Genomic DNA, 21,110 nt, shown 5'->3' on the forward strand with positions numbered 1-21,110 from the left:
ACTCAAAAGTTCTTCTAACTTATAATTTATACATTCATAATCATTTACCATCATCTACTTAGTGTCTACCTGTCTATGCTTCCTTTGTTTACTAACATTTACAAAATACTTATTTGCTTTCCTTTTATGTGCCTGGTTTGTTCTCTAATGTTATGACAGTATATAGAACATGCTAAGGGTTCAGTGACTGTCTATGACTGATGCTATCTATAGATAGCTCTGAGTCATTAAATCTTTTATTGCATAGGCTTCAGAATTTAGATTTTCATGTTGTACTTATTTTGTGGTATTTTTCTTATATTTCGAGATTGTTTATATCATTTCTCCCTCTCCTTTCCTCCCTCAAAAGCCTCCCATATGCACTTCCTTGCTCTTTTTTCAAATTCATGACCTTTTTTTACATTAATTGTTACACGTGTGTATGTATAAACATGTATATTTGTACATAAACTTGCTCGGCCTGAGCATTACTGCTTGCATGCGTGTCTTCCGGGCTGCCCACTTGGTGCTGGATAACCAGCTGGTGTCCTTTCCCCCCGGGGAGGGCCATTTCTCCCACACTCAGTGATTCTGTGCTGCCTGTAGCTCTTTGTATGGAGTTGAAGCTTCATGTTCTTTCCCCTGTCCGCTTTGGCATGCGTATTGGTGTCATCCTTGTTCACCTCATGTTTAGACATGCATACTTCTGAGACTTTGTGAATACTGTATCTGTTTCTATTCAGCATCCCAAGATAACAAATGTGGAGTTTTTTGTTGTTGTCTTGGTTTGGTTTGGTTTTTTTGAGACGGGGCTTCTCTGTGTAGCTTGGCTGTCCTGGACTCGCTTTGTGAACTAGGCTGGCCTCGAACTCAGATTGACTTGCTGCAGCCTCCTCAGACGCTGGGATTATAGGCGTATGCCACCGCGCCCAGCAAGATATGGATTTTTTTTTTTTTAATTTAAAAACTTACTCCAAGGGGAGGATGACCTCCCCTACCAGTGGACTGGGGAAGAGGCATGGGAGAAGAGGGACAGTGGGTGGGATTGGGAGGGGATGAGGAAGGGGGCTACAGCTGAGATACAAAGTGAATAAACGGTAATTTATTTTAAAAATAAATTAATTTTTAAAATTAAAAAAAAAAACTTACTCCAGGTGTTGGAAAGATGGCTCAGTGGTTAAGAACACTGGCTGCTTTTCCAGAGGACCCAGATTCAGTTCCCAGAATCCACATAGCAGCTCACAGCCATCTGTAACTACCATTCCAGGGGATCTGACACCCTCACACAGACACACATGCAGGCAAAACACGGATGTACATAAAATTTTTTAAAAAAGAAAAACCAATCACTTAGTCCACTTGCAACTACTTTTCTGAATGTGTCAGGATGTCACCACAGATTTGGAAATGAGTGTGCTTGATTACACATAACCATTATCTGAATACCCTACCTTAAATTCCTTCTCCTCTCCCCCCACCTCCTCTGCCTGCCCTTCCTTCCAAGATCACTCCACCATCCTAATGCTGAAGCCTGAACTCAGGGCCTCAAGCCAACACTGTGCCTTGGAGCTCCCCTCCCAGCCTGTTAGTTTACATTTTTTACTCTATCAAAATAACAATTCATTAAAAAAAAAAAAAAAAAAAAACCACCCTCAGGCAATAGGTGTGTGTGTGTGTGTGTGTGTGTGTGTGATTCAGTCAACTATATCTACATTAACAAAATCCTATTTCCTATTTGTGATAAGATTTCACTGGAGAAAAAAAAAAACCCCAAAAGTTGTTTGATTTTTGGAGGGAGAAAAAAAAAAAACAAGATTTTTACAATAAATTTGGAAGATTATCTTGACTATTTGGGCAAAATCCTGAGTGACAAATTCAGGCAAATTTTTATATGTGTGCTTTTTGGAAGTTGTATAATTCATTTATACAAAGAAGTCATTTGATCAATGTGTTTATATCCTTTTCCCATTTCCATCTCCACTGCAGATACACTTCACATATCGTTGACAAGGACTTGAACTGATGACCAGTGTAAATCTGGGCTGGCCCGGGGCCTCCGTCCTCCTTCCCCCTTTAAAGAGCATGGCCCTATTTCCAACAGAAACGTTTTGCAGCGAAGACTCGCCAGCTTTCTTCTACCTACTGAAGAAATCTAACCAGAGTTGAACTAACATGGTAACATTTCCAACACATTTCACTGTTTCTTTTCAAATTCAGTACTTGCAGGTATGAGAAAGTACAGCCAGTACAGTTCATACCTCCTCTGACCTTCTGCTGCTTCCTGCACACCCTCAGGCCAGTCTTTCCCTATCTCCTCCGCAGGAGCACACGGACGCCCTTTAAATAAGCTACGCTTTCCCTCCCGTTCCTATCACTATTCCACTCTCCTGACTTTTCTCTTGCTTTTCGGACAACACGAAAACTTTCAGCAAAACCCTGCACATGGTTTCTTTCAGTGGTCTAGAATATACTAAGTCATTTCGTGTGGCTTTGCCACACTGGCATGATACACAGTAAAAACCGCAGTTTTCTTCATTGGCTCAAATCGGTATGGTTTGGTTTCACTTGGTAAAATTAATACAATTAAAACACTCACACATGCGCACATGTACATGAACACACACTTTCAAGCTGGAGAAAAAAAAAACTTTAAGGACATGCCAATTTAAAAGGCATGGACTTAAAAAAATACAGGCAAATACTAAAAACTACCTTACAGCAAGAAGAAAATTAAATGGTTGGCAAGATCAGTGAATGAAAAAACGAGCAATGTGCAATGAAAGCTGATATAAGGTATTCTACTTGATAAAAGCAGGGGGGGGGAAATCAAGTTTTATCGTTGTTTTCCAAGGAAGCTTGCTTCATTGTAAATACTGAAATATTTCAAACTTTAAATAACACTGGCAGAATTTCAGCATTAGCAAAACGCTAAGTTTGGCAGGTATTGGAGAGCCGTGGTGAATCCAGAGTGAGACTACCCATTTCATACATATGTCATTTGATTGAAAATACCCTGCTGGCATGTTCCAATAATACATTAGAGAACCTTTTTAACGTCTGCCCTTGAACAGTAACCTGAATATCTTTAGCTGCCATTTACAACTAGTACAGCATCAACGGAAGAGGGGCAGAGAAGGAGAGAAACCCAAATGAACGCAGCTGATGAGGAGTAGCCCTAGGATAGTCCCATCCTGACAAAAAAAAATGCGCAGACACATAAATAATCAGTCCCTGCACCAGCTGACACACATCTATACCGGAGGCTCTTTCCTGTTGCCACCTCACCGGGCTCTGCTCCTGCTCTTCGTGAGCCAGGCTGTACCCGTAGCGCCTGCACGCTCCTGGTGTCTTCTGCTGTCCGGACGCTGATGCCACATTCCACTGCACTTTCACCATCTGCTGCTTAACCCTGGAGAGTGCGGCTGCTCTCCACAGGGGTCTGAGGTCCCCAGCAGAGGGACTGCTCTCTCCAAGCTCTTCCTTCACTCACTCTTCCACACCCTTCAGGACAAGCCGTGAAGCTCTAGCTGGCGGCCTGCAGCAAGGGGCATGGCTGCACGGATACAAGGAGCATTGCTGCTTGTGGAACACGTCACTGGCTTGCAGTGTGTGGGACTGGACTGGGGAAGGGCTTTGGAAATGAGCTCTTAAGATATTTTTCGCTCTGTCTGAGTTGCCAATGACCCCTCTGAAGGAGCCGCCCATAGCACAACCGCAGGCTGCTGGTCTCCCAGATCGAGCTCCCCAAGTGGAAGGGCCTGCAGGCAAAGCCGGGAGGAGAGACACTCACTCAGTGTCTGAGTTAAAACCAAGATGTCTTGAAACAGGAAAATGTACAATTTATGGCCATTTTATTCTTCCACTCTCTAAGGCACAGCAGAACTTGGCTCATCCTGATGCCAGGGTCCTGCTTCTTGTCCAGACTCTCCGGCTTCTCATTGTAATACTGATGCTTGGATTCACCTTCCATCAGTTCTGTGTCGATACTGCTTCCTCGAGAAACCGGACGTCAAGGTGGTCTTTTCGAGGTGTCTCAGGATTGCTTTTATCAGGAGAGGGTACTTGACCAGGCAACTTTGAGGGATATCTAGGAAATTCCAAAACTCTAGTTTTCTAATGAAGGAAGCCTCCAGACAGTGCTGGAGGAAGTCCTGGCTTCTTGGGTCCTGTTTCTTCTGATCCAGAAGCATCTTGGCCACCTTTATAGACCAGTCATTCGGGCCCTGGTAACCAGTTCAGGAGAATAGGACAGATCGGACCCACGGCCCGTCAGATTGGGTTGCTTCCATTCTTGCTAACAGACCTTCATGCTAGGCAGAGGTATGTAAGCATCCAGATAACCAAACACATGTGTAGATTCTTCTTCTGAGATTCGGACAACGTTAACATGGGGCCATGGTAGGCCTTTCTGGCAAGCTTGGGATCCTCCATTAAGCCCTGTTTGCCTTGGGACAATTCATATGTTGCTTTCTCCTGGTTGGCATCTTGGTTGTCAAGGTCTCCTTCATACTGATGTCTAGCATTTCTGACCATAGCATACTGCTTCTTCTCTTGGTGAGTGTAGAGACTGTGGACCTGATGAATGACTCCTGGGCAGAGGCTGGGGTATGTGGTCACTACGAAGGGTAAAAAAAATGACCGTGTTTGACCAAAGAAGCACTTGACTGCTCCATTTCTTACAGGTGAGATTAAGTTTGCTGAGGATGAAAACACATTATTTTTTAACCTAGCCTGGTTTGTGAGCAGCTGAAACAAATAATGAAAACAAATAGTTCTATTTTTTTGCCTTTATTCCCCCTTACCCTTATTCTACATCATTTTCTTCTTCCTCAGCTTATATAACTATCATGCACTTCTCTGAGGACTAGAGGAAAGGGAAAGAAGGATTGTGGGAAAGAAACAGTAAAGTCTAAGGAAAAGAGCAGAGCCTTCAGTATCTCTTAGGCAATCCATAATGAGGATTTTCCCAGGACAAGCCTCCTCGCTTTTCCTCTGGGACGACCCAGTACAAACACAAAATGCACTTGATTCCATACCAGGCTGAGAACGACACGAGGCTTAGTTCATCTTCAAGGCAACCATGGGCGAACCACATGAAAGAATTAGGTACAGCAATGACTCTCTGAAGTCGTCACAGAGAATCTACCCCACTCACCAACCTCCAGACCTGACTCATCGAGTCCACTTTACGAGCTGCCAACACATCTTCACTTGATGTCAAACCCAGCAGGCCTCAGATGGTGCTCATTATCTTCCTCCACAAACTGGCTTCCCTTCTTGTTTCTCTGGGTGAGCCAGAGCTACAATAATAATCGTAGTCATCCAAGCTTTCAACCTACAGATCAACTCCAACCACTCTCTCTTTTCCCATCCCCACGCTACAGGGATGAGAGAAGGAGTAGAGATCTAACAGAGGTAAGTTTCCGACAGGGAGTCAGAAGCCTCTTGGTGATTGTTTAAGATGCAGACTTCCAAACCTCGGCCTACTAAATCAAGGCTTGGTTGAGGAAATAGCATTTTATTTGGGTATTTTTATGGGGGGTGGGGGAGTTTGTTCTCTGTGTAGTTCTGGCTATCCTGGAATTAACTCTGTAGACCAGGCTGGCCTAGAACTCATAGAGACACAACTTCCTCTGTTTCCTGAGTGCTGGGATTAAAGGCCTGTGCCACCATGCCTGGATAGAATCAGCATTTTAAATTAGATCTCCAAGGGCTTTTCAAACTACCTAAAGATTATTGGTGCTCTAAGGAAATTACTCAGTTAGACAATCCCACTATGAAGGAATGGGTGAGTAAGGCTCCCGGTCCTGAAGAGCACATAGAGACTGGCAGAAAAGCAATGGTGTCCTACACTGGTGAGTTAAACACAGAGGCAGAAAATAGCATAGACAACATGGAAAGGTTCCCTATGCTGAAAGCACACTTGGATCCATGCTTTTGCCAGGAAGGCCAGGAAAGACTTTTTCCCCCAAAATAAAAACTAAACAAACAAACAAAGAAAAGAGAAAAGAAGGTCCTGTGAGGATCTAGCTCTGAAAGAGAGGTAGCCACTCAAGTCACAGCTTGGCCTTCCAGGGCTACCATAGTTTGTTGGCTCCCAACACCATTAGATTAGAAAAAAACAAAGGGACAATACAGTTGGCTGGCGAGGAGTTCAGAGGGATGAATGAGTGTAAGTTAGAATGCTCTTGCCAGTGAAAGAAGCCATTCTAGCTAATGTGAACTCAGAGATTTCATACAAACTTGGTGATCTTTCAGCTTGGGATGGCTTAAGGGTATTGTCTTTTTCCTCAACTTTACAATTACGTAAAAGCATCAGTAGTCATGGAATATCACTTCAGATTGGAGATTTTTATCTTCCCTTGGCTAAAGCAATATGTGGAGAGAGCCGTGATGCTCCCTCTCCATGTTGTGCTAGAAGAAAACTACAGCCCTCTGTCAACCATGTGATCACAAAGATACAAAACAGGTGCTCAGAGCCGTTGTGTGTGACTGCGGCATTCAGTGTGTTAGGTGTATTTAATGCACTATTGTCATGATAGAATTTTCAGCCTAGTATTGGTTTATTGGGATGAAACCTAAGGATAAGTCAAGGGGTGTTTGTACAATTACATGCTTACAAAAGGCAAAAAAAAAAAAATAAAAAATGAAAATAAAATAAAATCCAAAATTCTACAAATGATCACCATGAGTACTTACTAAGTTAAGTATGGCCTGTGCTGTGGTTAGAAAATAGGAATAGGAACACTGGGGCCTAAGGAAATAACTAACTGAAATGGGTAGTAGGTGGGTTTCCCTCCTGTCCCCAAACTCCTGGAATAAAGACTCATGAGATTCAAAATAATTTTACAAATACCTAGGCCATATAGGTAGGCTCTTCTCTGACTAGCTCAAAACTCAATAACCCATTTATATTAATCTACATTCTGCCACATGGCTGGTTACCTGGGCTCAAGTACCATGTGTCTATCTTCTTCACATCTTGCTGGCTGAATCTCACTTCTGGCTCCATCCCAGAATCCTTTCTGCCTGCCAGATATCCCACCTCCTATTTCCTGCCTCAGCTTTAGGCCATCAGACTTTTATTGACAGGGATGCTTCCATACAGACATACAAGATTCTCTGAAGGTTGTCTGTTCACATGTCTAGGAAACAGAGGCTGAAGAACACATGGAAGAGGAATACAGTTTCTCTTAGCATCATCAGCTGTTAGTGCTCTACTAGACTAGACACACTCAGAGGCCAGGTATCCAGCCTTACCATATCGTAAGTCAGCATTTAGCAGAATGCCAGGTGAATAGTAAGGAAAGGAAGGAAAGAAATGTTCAGAACCAGGGCAGGCCAGAGTCTACTGGCAGAAAACACCAGGAAACTCAGTTTTGATAGCACTTAAAGCCTTAGAGAAAGGAACTGGGCAGAACTGATTCTTATTTCCTAGTAGTTCTGATTGGGGCTGTTCCTGTTCCTTTTCATTTCCATGCCTGTGAACAAATATGCTTCACATTCTTCAGGTCTGGAAAACTTCAAAAGTCTTTTGCCTGCCATCCTGCCCTTTCTTCCCTGTTCTAGTCTTCTACACACTGATCCCTGGGACCAGCTTTCCTAAAACAGTGGCCTTCAAACTTCTTATTGCACTCACTTCCCAAAGAACTTTGTTTTGTAAACCTTTGAATCCAACTGTACATTACTACCCTGACATTTACATTTTTTCAGTCAAAATTAGAATAATTTACATTATAAATATCTTCATTTTAAAATAAAATATTAAGCTAGTGCGGTGGCACACACCTTTAATCCCAGCATGCAGGCGGCAGAGGCAGATGTATCTCTGTGGGTTCAAGGCCAGACTGTTTTACAAAGCAAGTTCCATGACAGCCAGGCCTACACAGAGAAACCTTGTCTTAAAAACAACAACAAAACAAAACAAACCCAAAATTAAAAAATAAATAAAATATTAAGGTACTTTTAAAATCTATCTAATGGGCCAGGCATGGTTGGTTGCACATGCCTTTAATCCCAGCACTCAGGAGGCAGAGGTAGGCTGATCTCTGCATTTGAGGACAGCCTTGTCTACAAACAATTCTAGGACAGCAAGGACTACACAGAAAAATCCTGTCTCAAAAAACAAAATACTTATAATGGGATCTAACATCCAATCATCTATTTTTAATGCATTAACAAGCTTCTCTAATCGGAGATTTTTCTTTCCTTTCTCTCCTTCAAGTTATTTCTGTTCTGTTCTACTTCCATCAAAGAATTTGACTCTGTTCTATATTTTAATTCCTGACACTCTTTGTATTATCTTAATTATCATCATAAAAGTTTATGAATTGAAATTATATAATGTTTAATCTCTGTGACCACAGGGTTATGTATAAATGTATTCTACAAAGCTGGGCACAATGGCACATGCCTTTAATCCCAGAACTCAGGAAGACAGAGTTAGGCGGGTCTCTGAGCCAGCCTGGTCTACAAATGGAGTGCAGGACAGCCAAGGCTATGTAAAGAGACCCAGTCTCAACACACACACACACACACACACACACACACACACATACACATACACACACACACACACACACAGATTATTCTAGGGGCTCAGGAGATGGCTCAGAGAGTAAAGTGCTTGAGGCACAAGTGTGAGAATTTGAGTTTAGATCCACAGAATGCATGTAGCTACTAAGTGGCACTGCACACCTGTAATCCCAGCTCTGAGAGGTGAAGACAGGAGGACCACAGGGTCCTCTCACTGGCCTGCCGCCTAGTCAGAGTGTCCCAGAGTCAGTAACACACACACACAAACACACACACAAACACACACACACACACACACACTTCTAGATTGAGTTACTTATATTATTATTGGTATGCCATTGATAAAAAGGCAACATGGATACATTTTCATTTTGGTAAGGAGTTATTAAATATCTCTATAAATGTTATTAATTATCTCCATAAATGACCTAGATGGGAACTTGTGGTTGGCAAAATTAGGCCAAGTATCTGTAGGTATTTTTTTTTCCCTAAATTGAGACACGATTCAACCTCAGTTTTAGACCTCTATCTTTTTCTGCTTAATTATTTAAGTGAATACTGGGTGGTGGGGGGGGGGCGGGTGAGTAAAAAACCTGCTACATAAGTAGGAAGAAATAGAAGCTGCCCTCAATTTATTTGTCCTGTCAGAATGATGCCAACAATCCTGAGACAGACAGTGCGATTTTTTTTTTTTTCTAATGACCCATCAGTTAACCCAGGCAGCTCTCTGGAGGTCGAGGTAGGAGGGGTAAGAGTTCAAGGTTATCCTTGACTAGATATTGAACTCAAGGTCAAACATCCTAAAGGAGACCTTCTCTTAAACAAACAAACAAACAAAATGTAGTGCTTTAGTTTACAGTCCACTTTAGAATTTCCTGCAACTTCATAAGAGCAAACTAGGAATCCATCTGTTCACAAGAGGTCATGTTGCTCATTTATTACTTGCACAGTATGATTTCCAGTCACTGTACTATGTGTCTCACTATCCCAGTGGACTCCATAAATCTTTCTGCTCAGAATCTACCGTAGTCAAATTAGAATTAGAAAGGGCCTATGGGGAAGTAGGGGGGTGGGGTGGGGAGGGGTGGGAGGGGAGCTGAAAGAAACTACTGCAGAGTGAAATTGAATATCCAGAATTCCATGCCCTTAAAGCACCTCTTAGCCAGGCAGTGGTGACAAAGGCCTTTAATCCCAGCACTCGGCAGGCAGAGGTAGGAGGGTTCGAGGCTAGCTTGGTCTACAGAGTGAGTTCCAGGCCACCTAAGGCTACAAAGAGAAACCATGTCGAGAAAAACCAAAACAACCAAACAAAGAAAACCCACTTTTGGCCTCTATATCTTTTCATCTACAGTAGCAGTCTGGAGCGCTGCCCTAATGCTGGATGACTTGTCAAAACGGATTTCTCCAGTGCTACGAGGAAAAAGCGAACTGCTGAGAGGACGCGAGTGACTAACTGAAACCTCGTAGAGCCGGCCTGTGTTTAAAGGATCTCACTATTTCACTGCGGGTCTTGTTTTGAGTCAGGGCCTCAGTATAAAGTCCAGGCTTGCTGCCCAGGATCTACCTGCCTCGGCCTTTCAAGTGCTAGGCTTACAAATGTGATAGATTCCAAATGTACGCCATCACAGAAGTGCCCTGGCACACGGCATCATTCTGTATATTGCCAGTTTCCTTTGTCCTAGAATTGATATTTCGATATTTACTGTTTCTAAACTTTTCGCCTCAAAATGTAAGATTTCTTTTAGCACAAGGAGCTGTTGTGGCATCAGCAGTTACCTCAACAAAGACAGTTTTAAAGAAGACTGGTAAGGAGAGTGGTGACCTAGCATTCTTGGCCATGCCACTCACGGCCAAACTTCTCCAAAGGCTCTCAGTACAAAACATGCCCAAGAACCAAGGTTTCTTCTCCAGGGCTTCTGATCCAAGACGCTACTGTACGGGACAGGAATCTGCATGTTTAACAAGCACCTTGAGCAATTCAGATATAAGCAGCCTTAGGTCATGTTCTTGAAATGTTTACCAGAAGGGAAACCATCTTGAAAATACAAGTTGATATTAGTAGAGGTGATTTTTATAAAGCAAAAAGTAAAGAGCTAGGGGTATTTAATTAACTGGTTCTGGAGCAAGGAAAACCCACGATTAGAGTGTACATATTGTGAGTTCTACATTGATTTGAACCGAAGGACCATCCAAATGTCTGTAGATTCAGTCCCGAGGAATGTCTGAGGTCCTGAGGAGCTCAGACCCCTGAGCCCACCCTGCACCCTGTGCTCCTCTCTCTAGAGCTCTTTGAGTCACCTTACTCTTCTGGAAACAGAGTGCTTGAAAAGCCTGGAGGCCTCCAGCTGACCTTCGTATGAGTTCTTTACAGGCTAAACTCTTTTTTTTTTTTTTTTTTTGTTCAGCTTTTTAAGACAGGATCTCACACAGCCCAGGTTGGCCTTGAACTTGCCCTGTAGTACAGGATGATCCTGTATGCCTGATCCTTCTGCATCCCTCTCCCAAGTACTGGGATCACTGGCATGCACCACCCCTTCCTGCTGAGCCCAACAACTTGAATGATAGAAAAACATCTTTGATGAGTACTTTATGGTCCAAGAAGGCTTGGGGTTAGTTTGTTTTCTCTTGTGGTGGAGAGGCAATTGCTGTACCACTGAGCCATGTCCTGGGCCCTTGTAAGGGGCAAGGTATAAAACAAGTGTAATAAGAAATCTACCTCTAACACACTGTAGTTGAAAAGAAAACACATAGTACATTTATATACATTTGGTAATATTCATCTGTAAAGTGTTTATACAGAGGCTGTAAAACAATAAAGACACATCTGAAATAGTGTAACAACAATTAATAAAAAAAGAAGTCATGAATTTGAAAGAGAGCAAGAAGGGGTATATAGGAGAATATTGAGAGAGAAAATAAAAGGGGGAAATGATGTTATTATAATATAATCTCAAAAATGAAAGTGATCTTTTAAAATGTAGTCTGTATCTTTATATTCACAAAAACAATTATCTTCTTCCCAGAATCAAGTACAAAATTGAGGTGTAACTATAATGCAAACTTGTTTCACTTTTATTGTTGAATGTCTCAAACATATGAAAAAATAGCCGGGTATAATGAACCCCATGTAATTATAAACATGTAAGTAATGTTTCACCCATACTCCCCAGACTACTCTCTCTTCTCACTGGTGACTTTAAAAAAAATCCACGTGATTTTATTCGTATTATTATAATACATAGCTCTTCAAAGAATGGCTTTTTAAAAACCATAACCAAAATGTCATTATCACACCTAAAAGGCTAACAGTGTGAATTTGTTTTTAAAGACAGGGTCTCTTTGTGTAGCCCAGGTTCCAGCACGGGGCTGTTCACAGGTGTGCTCCCACTAATGAGCACTCTGTCCTGACATTCAGTGAGTGTAGTGAATCACAGCATCAAACACCTGGGTTCAAGTGATCCTCCTAACTCTGCCTCCCAGGCATACGCAACCACGGACATGTGACCTGCATGTAGGTTATTTTTAAGTACACCAGAATTTGTGCATCTGAAAATTCATCTTCAATGAATTTTTTTATTAATTTTAAAGATGTATTTCACTTCATGCATATAAGTGTTTGTCTCCATGTATGCAAATGCATCGTGTGCCTGGTACCCAAGGAAGTCAGAAGAGTTCCAGATCCCCTGGAACTGGAGTTAGAGGTGGTTTGTGAGCCACCATGTGGGTGCTAGGAACCAGACCTGAGTCCTCTGCAGAGCAACAAACACTTTGAACTTACTAAGCCATCTCTCCATCCCTCCGAGAGTCATCTTAAAAATTTGTCAATTGGCTTTTCTCAAAATCTAGCTCAGGATGCCTTTCAGGACTTTGAGCACCCTAGACCATGCCCACCCTCACTCTCCAAGGATAGATTCAATTTGAAAACAGCCACAAATACTTCAGGTATAAACCTTGATGAATGGAGGGAGTGATGGGACTGGGCCCTATGGGTTTGTTTGAGGAGTAATAGACACATAGGACACCAGCTGTATTCCTTTCAGGAACAGGGTCCTGGTCTTCAAGCAGGTGAGAAATCACCTCCTCAGTGGCCAGGCACTAACGAGCTCTGTGGCCTGGCAGCTGAGGCAGAAACGGAACTAAGACGGGAATGCAAGAAGCAGCTGAGATGGCCGGCCAACGGCAGCACGGAAGTTATGCTTAATCTCTGCCGTAAATTCCAGTGATTCCTGGACACTCCAGGGATTTAGTTTGCATTTCAGGCCTTCGTGCTTTTGCAAACTATGTTCTCTGGGGATTAGAGAATGAAGTAGAGCCACTTTGTAGGTATCTGTTTTAATCTCCGAGGTGGTTTTATATTACGCATAGATGTGTGCACATACATATGATGACTTCCACGCTTGCACACAGTGGGCCTTCAGCATCCATGTGTTTAATGTACTTGGGTGTGTGTTTGCTTAGCTTGTGGACAAAGACTAAAAGTGGGTGCAAAAACCAAGTCCTCTTTTGTATCTGAGAACTCACTGTTTAATGTGTTTTGATACAAATAAAAAGTGATCTAGGCTGGGGGTATAGCTCAATTCGTGGAGTGTCTGCCTCCTATGCTCAAGGCCCTGGCTTCAAGCACCTCAGTACCATTCAGTGTTGTGCCTACCTGCAGCCTCAGCTTGAGGCAGGATGATCAAAAGCTCAAGGTAATCCTTGGCTACGTGAGACCCTCGTCTTAAATAAAACAAAATAAAAGAGAACATAATAAATCCTAATATTAGCCTGGCTGACCCACAGCACACACAGCAGGCTCCATACCTGTCACCTATTGTTTTTTTGTTTTTCCGGTTGAGGCTGGACCACTACATTTGTGTTCTAGAGCTTTCTGAGAAGGCTTTTGGCTTGGCGGTAGTCTGTGGGGTCCTCTTCACTCCTGAGGTGCGCATGGAAGGCTGAAACACGTGTAACCACAAGATACCCCCGGGAGGCAGCCCACACATGGAGCAAGACACAGTAGAACTCAGAGACAAACCGGGTCCCTGGTGACAGTGTAGGGGAGCTGGACCAGTGCCCTTAGCTTTTGCCACGGAGTGATTCCATGTGACATGGGTAAGATCAGTAAACTTCATACGGTTTGGACCCTAAAATGTCCTCACAATGTCGTGAAGTAGCCGTGGGCTCTCGACACAGAGTGAACCAAATGCAAAAACTTGACAGCAAAGCAGCTCTTGTGACTGCAGTCCCTGGAAGTTTCAGATCTTTGAAATGTTATAAAAACAGATTTTGCCCAAGGTAATGGGAACGATTTCTTTTCTTCTCATTAAAAAATAACATTTTAAAATCCACGTTTGGGCTTTCGTAGTTGTTCTATTTTTCTTTGCAGAGCTAACTCTTGACAAGTTTAATGCAGTAAGTGCATATTGGAACGGATTTCCAAGTTAGCTGTGTCCACATTCTTCTAAAAATAAATCCTCTTTTTCAGAATACCTACTTCAAGGAAAATAGATGGCTGACTGTCGAGTTCGTTGTTTTAAAACTATAGAAAATTGAAACAATCCAGACTAGTGCTTAAAAGGATCTCTTGTTGGAATGGTTCATAGACTTTGCTTTCTTTCCGGCCTTCTGTCCCCAGCAAAAACAAAAACTAGACAAACGACAGCAAAGAATTGTTGGCTCCTAGTAGAACGACCCACCTAGCCTTTAAGTTGGTAGGAAGCCGAAGCATCTCTTCCAGCATTGTGCTAGTGACTGTGCCACACCTACCACCTGTGGCACAGTCCTAGGATGACTGACTGGTAAAGGAGTCTGTGGGAAGCTATGTGGGTAGAAAAGAGAGAGCCATCTGCATCTGATGTCACCAGCTCTCGATCGAACCTGAATTTTATCAAGATAATAGAGACTTCTGAGCCCCAAACGGCTCATAGTGTGTTTTCAATGTAGTCTTTCTTCCTTATAATCAACAAGTCTACAGAAATTTTTACAATCCTTCTCATTAAGTGTTTTTTTTTCTTTTTTTTTTTTTAAATCTATTGAGTCACGTTTGCATGGAAGCAACTTGATTTGGATAAAGAGGAAACAGGACTGAAGTGGCTGAGCAACAGGTTTGCTTGGTTTTAATGGCTGCATTGCACAAGCTGGGCAAGGCATCCCATGACAGAGAAGATTGTTATAACTTGGAAATCCAGCTAGACCACCCAAGGACTTACAAAAGCACTCCAGCCTCCACACCATAGGAACCATTCCTCTGACCTAGCTACACATGGACCTGAGTCCTATGACCATTTCTCAATCAGGAGCCATACAGAAAAAACTAACACATTTCTTGCTAGGTTTATAAAGTAAATTTATTATTGTTAAGTAAAATCTGAAATGATGTACTAAAAACAATTCAGGTACACAAAAGAAAAAATAGAAAAGATAAAAACACAAACACTAGTACTATTTTTATACTGCGCTAAAAACATCACATTTTAACAAAGGACATCCAAAGTAGGAAGAAGGCAAATTTCCTTATTTGCAAATAATATGAGATCTTTTTTAAAAAGACCTCATAAATATTCTACAAAAAAATTCATAACTTATAAATTAGGTAAAATTGCGTGATAAAAAGAATCAGCATCCAGAAATCTGCAGTGTTTCTGTACATTAACAGTAAACTATTTTCTGACAGGAAAATAACTCTATTGTGATAGCTACAAAATAAATAAACAGCAAAACAGTAAGCTTTCTAAAAATAATTTCAACCAAGACATAAAACTCTTTACAATTCAAGCTATTAAATGCTGAAGAGAGACTGAGATGAATGCAGTCAATAGGAAGTGCTCCGTTTTTACAGACCATGAAAATCATTATTGTTAAAGTTCCCGCAGTACCCAAAGCAGTCTACCAAAGTGCCAATATTCTTTACAGAAATATAAAAATGTTTCTTCCAAAAATCATACAGGAGAACCACAAGAGACCTCCAATAGCCAAAACTAACAAGTAAAGGAGTAAGTGTGGCGATATTACCCCCACTGACTTTAAAAACGTGAGTAATGCTGGCATATAAACATATAAAAAACAAAAACACAACGGAGAACACAGAGATAAAGGCACACGTTTACAGCCAAATGATTTTCACAAAGACACCAAGAGCACATATGCAGGAAATGACAATTTCTTCTATAACTGCTACTAGAAAAACAGGATATCTATATGCAAAAAGAATCCAATTACCTCCATGTCTTTCATCACACATAAAAAAATCAACTTAAAATGGATTAATATGAGACTAAAACCTGAGACCAGCTGAAGAAAATAGAGGAAATGCTTCACGAAATTAACTGTGCAAAGGTTTTTAAAGTTTTTATTACATTAAGAGAAAGGGTGTGTGCGTTCAAATACCTCAGAGAATGTGTGCCCGTCAGAGGACGTGTTGTTAGAGCTGGTTCTCTCCTCCCATCATGTAGGCCACGGTACCAAGCTCAGGCCACAGGCTTGGGAGCATCTTCGCCCAGTGGTCCATCTCCCTGGCCAGTATTTTTAAATAAGACTTCAAAAGCACAGACAACAAGGCCCAGAATTGGGGGGAAAAATTACATCAAATTTAAGTCTTTTGTACTTAAAGCAAAGAAAATAATTAACAGTGTGAAGAAAAACCCAAAGAAAGAAAACATTTGCGAACTCTATGTCTGATACAACAACAAGAAAAGTGGGCATTACACCAGAATACACACTTCTCAAATGAAGCTGCCTAACTAGCAAGGCAAGTGCCTGAGAAATGTTCTGCATGAGCATCACTCACTGGTAAGGAAATGCAAATCCAAACAGCAAGTATCACCTGTCCCAGCTAGATGGGCGATTACTAGCAAAAGTAACAAATGTTGCTGAGGATGCAGACGAAGGGGGATTCTGTCACACCGATTACTAGACATCCATCCGCGGAGAATGAGATCAGCTTCCTGAAGACACAGCTGTCCTCCCCCCCAGCTTACCACAGCATTCACGAGAAACAATGCAAGCGCTCACAGTTGGAGCAAATAAAGACAATGTGTAAATACACAACAGGGGACCGACCAGCCATTCTAAAAAAGGGAGATCCTAAAATTTGCAGGAAAATGAATGAACCTGGAAGAAATTATATTTAGGAAAGCAAGCCAGACACTGCAAAAATCAGTACCATATGCTCTCAAGTGCGCATAGAACTGAAAACGTGGGTCTCACAGGAGTGGAAAGCTGTTGGTTCTCAGTGGCTGGGGAGTACAGTGAGGTGCAGGTGAGAAGCTGTCTAACAGGTTCAAAGTCACAGTCAGATAAAAAGAATTAATTCTGGAACTTTAGTACACAGAAGAATAACTACAGCCAACAATAATATATTGTTCATTTCAAGAAAGCCCAGAAAATAAGATTTTGAATTTTTATCATCAAAAAAGGAAAGATCAAGGTTTGAAGTGCAGAGCGTGCTAATTATGAAGATTTGGTCATTATTCAGCATTTGTATGTACAGCTTTGTCAACTGAAAATAAAGCAAAGCTTCAATCCTGGAGAAAGTGACTGGAGAGTTTCAGCAGTTAGAAGCACCGCTGCTCTTCCAGTACCCTTACGGTGGCTTACAGCCATCTGTAACTCCATTTCCAGGGGCTCCGAGGCCCTCTTCTGACCTCCACAGGCAGCAGGCACATGTGGTGCATTTACGTTTCAGGTTCTCGTGAGCCCTACAGACTCCACAGCACAAAAGTGCCACTCTGATGCCAGTTGTTCCTGCTTGTGGAAAAGAGTGTCAGTGGCGGATAGACTACTTAGGATCAACGAACCATCTGCTCTGTGGACTAGACTAGGCTCATGGGAAAGGTGCTGAGATGAGAATCCAGCCGTGAAGCCTACTCCTAACGCCAACCCCTGTCTAATGTCAAAGGAGGGATTCCCCCAGCCAAAATGTTTGTCAAACATGACTTGAGTTCAGATCCTCAGGCACTGTGTTAGATCCTACCGAAGCCGTTTGGTATTCCTACAGTCTCAGCTCTGTGGAGATGGAAACAGATCAGTCATGCTCCCTGTGCACACAGTCTAATGTACTAGACAAGCTCCAGGGTCTAGGAGAAACCCTGTGTGTCAGAAAATAGTGACAGGGAAGACACTGACGCTCACCTCTGTCCTACTCACACAGTAGCAAATACTTCCAAGTGCTTTTGAACATACATATGAACTCATGAACCTGTACTAAACATATACACAACACACACACACACACACACAGACACATGGCCACACACATGCACACACACAGGCAAGGAGTATGAAGATGGGACAAAAAAAAATGACCTATTAAAATTCTGCTTTCAGAAATGGTCCTCCTTACAATAGAGTTTGCAACCTTCAATAACTGGTTTTTCCTGTCACATCCTAGTGAAAAACTGTGGCTTACTTTGACTCTCGTCCCTTTAGATGTGTCTGTAAAAGAGCAAGAAGTGGGGCTGAGGCCACTAAGAACATCACCTGTTACAACTGAGTTCAATCACCATACTACATGGTGAAATTAACTTCATAGTATCCCAATATGTTTGACACAGTTGCCTCAGTACTTGCTTTGTCTGTCTCGAGATCCACTCTTATTACCTGCAACATTATAATATTGTATATATATATATATGTATATATATATATATAATATGTAACATAATAATATTATCACCTAGCTTTACATATATGTGTGTAGCTATATAGAGAGATTCTTTTTCACATTTGGGCAGGTAAAGGTGCTGACACCCAGCCAGATGACACAGTGAAAGAGAGAACCAACTCCCAAAAGCTGCCCTCTGACACCCACAAGTGTTCTCCATGCACTCTTAAATGCATGAGCCTCTGCACACACATGCATACATACACACACTAAGTGAAGGAGTCATGTTAGAATAAACACAATAACCCAGAATCATTCACTGCATTTAGTTACTCTACCTCTGAGTCTGTTTTAATCTTGACGTTGCTCAGACTGTCTCAACATTAACATTTTAGAATGGGGTCCATTTGTTTTCATGCACTATCATCAAATCTGGCTTTCTTTGTGCTTGCTCGTTATTAGATCAAAGTATGTGTTTTGGGCAAGAATACTTACTAAGTGATGATGTGTCCTTGGCACACCATGCTGGGAGCTTATGCTAAGAGCTTTCTCATCAGTACTGTGAGCCTGATCACTGAGGTGATGCCTAGTAGGAAAACAAAATAAATTGCCGGTGGCAAAGAAAAAAGAAGTAATTAGATTAAATTTCATAGTTATTTTTGTTAGTGGCCTGAATATTACATTTTCGTACTTAATGACAAAATATAGAACAAGCAAGCAAGAAAATGCACACTCCTTGATATTAAACGCCAAGGGTCCATAAGAGAAACATTGTTTACTTATGACTAGTTGAACTACATGATCTAATAAAAATAACTGATCTCTGAGTTTGAGGCCAGCCAGGTCTACAGAGTGAGTTCCAGGACAGTGAGGGGTACACAGAGAAACCCTGTCTCAAAAAACCAAAACCAAAACAAAACCTTTGGTTTATTTTACGTATACTCTGTGATCATTTTGCATACTTCCAAAAACTTTCACATACCCAAAATATTTTAATGTTATCCCCATTTTGTACAAAAGGAAACTAAAGCAAAATGGCTCTATGACTCACTCCACGTTTCATAGGTTATAAGTGAACATAGATTTACCTGTGTTTCAAACCTGCTTGCTTTAAAATATCATGTGCAATTAAATTAAAAAAAAACTGTCTCTATGGGTATTCCACAACTAAGTATATGTTACTAATTACTATAAAGTTCCAGGGGTAAACTGTATATTTTTGGATAGTATATTTCCAAGTAGCCAAGGCTGATCTGGAATTCCATGTCGTCTGGCTGACTTGGAACTTGCAATGCTTCTACTTCAGCCTCCAGAGTGTTGCCATTATAGACATGTGCAACCATGCATGACAAAAAGTGTATTTTAAAATAGGCAGTGAAATGGGTATACATTGTCAGTGTTGATATTACATAAGATACATATAATATGTGTATACATATATGTTTGTGTATGTACATATATATTTGCATACTTCCAGATTTTTACATGCCTGAAATATTTTAATATTAGCCCCACTTTGCACAAAAGGAAACTAAGGCAAAATAACTCAGTGATACAGTCCATTATATATATAATATATGTTATATATATTACATATACACATGTATATGTAATAGTATATGTATATGTAATAATATATAATTATATAATATATATAATATATATGTTAGTGGAATTACTTTAGGGAAGAAATACAAAGGTGTACTTTATACAATATACAGTATATCAAGAATAAATAGAAAAAATGTAGGACTAGATAAATTCCCATCCTAAATATGCATACAAAGTAGCACATTTGGGAAAAGTATAATTTTGTTATATATTAGCAATGTAAAATTTACCATGAGACACACCATCCTTTGTTTCGCCATTGGTTAGATCTTAGTTACAGCAATGTTCCTATGTTGCCTTTTCAGATTAAGAGTGAATTCATTTCAGAGAATTCTGGAAGATACCTGTTTGTGGATATATTACAAAGTAATTAGAAATCCCAGGCAAAAGTAACCAAGACCTTTGAAGAACATACAATCATATCTACAAGAACAAACTTAAGAAACTGAGCTTATGAATCTACTCTGCCTTTCAGAACTATCAAAAATGGACTAAAAATCTTTCATATAAAACCATAGAAATCTGAATTATGGAATCAAAGATTACTTGCATGTTAAGATCTAATAATAATAGACATTAATGTGTAGCAACTTATCAACACCAATGCAACTTGCTAATCATTTTATTACTATTTCTAAATTTTATACCAGCCTGAAAGAAAGTAATATTAACCCTTAGTGCTAATGTCTTTCAATAGTAAGCATTTTATTCCTCAATGCCTACCATAGGATAACCAAGAGTTATTTCCAGCACTCAAATCAAATGTGCTGTGAAATGTTGTCCTCTGAGATTGCATGGCTATGTCACCTGCCTCAGAGCAACTGACTACCTACATGAATGCCTCCCAAGATCAGTCCTGTCAATGTTTCTCCATGGGAGGGATGGGGAGGATCATTGGACCTTTATCTGAGACTCCAGGCACTCATTCCTGAACCGTTCTCCCAGAGGTATGTAATTCTACCCTACTGTTCCTGGTCTCAGGAAGTGCTAGTGTAGACAGGCTAGAATGTTAGCTGAGGGGGCTTCTATTTCTGTAGCTAAGAGGAAGTCGGCAGGCACGCTATGTGGAGTGTTTTGGAAATGTGAGCTGTCTGAAGCTAGCCTATGCTCTTATAAGTAACCAACCCCTTATCCAGGCTCTTATAAGTAATAACAATACATGCGTGGTTCACCAAGGTGGACACGGGTGAAATCCTTCTTTTGGTTTGTCACTGGTACTCTCTATTTAGACATTTATTCATGTCTGCCCAGGAAAAGTCAACCACAAACTGCAAATATTTGTTCCATCCCTTACACACAATAAATACTCATGCTGATGGAGGAGAGAGAATAATTTGAATGGACTGAGGTTTCATGGATAGCCAGTTTAAGCTGACATTAAAATGGGACTATGATCCCTTAC

The 21,110-nt window shown here is 41.1% G+C and overlaps 1 non-coding gene and 1 pseudogene across 1 annotated transcript; one reads left to right on the forward strand and one right to left on the reverse strand.

The window, feature by feature from the left end:
• Nucleotides 1–1,931: 1,931 nt before the first annotated feature.
• On the reverse strand, nucleotides 1,932–5,155 carry LOC110556630 (neuroepithelial cell-transforming gene 1 protein-like; annotated as a pseudogene).
• Nucleotides 5,156–12,947: 7,792 nt separating this feature from the next.
• On the forward strand, nucleotides 12,948–13,072 carry LOC132649824 (small nucleolar RNA SNORA40). The gene has a single exon (XR_009588330.1). It is a non-coding gene; the product is annotated as a small nucleolar RNA SNORA40 (small nucleolar RNA).
• Nucleotides 13,073–21,110: the final 8,038 nt, after the last annotated feature.

This window comes from Meriones unguiculatus, chromosome 21 (assembly GCF_030254825.1).
Source record: "Meriones unguiculatus strain TT.TT164.6M chromosome 21, Bangor_MerUng_6.1, whole genome shotgun sequence".
NCBI lineage: Eukaryota > Metazoa > Chordata > Mammalia > Rodentia > Muridae > Meriones > Meriones unguiculatus.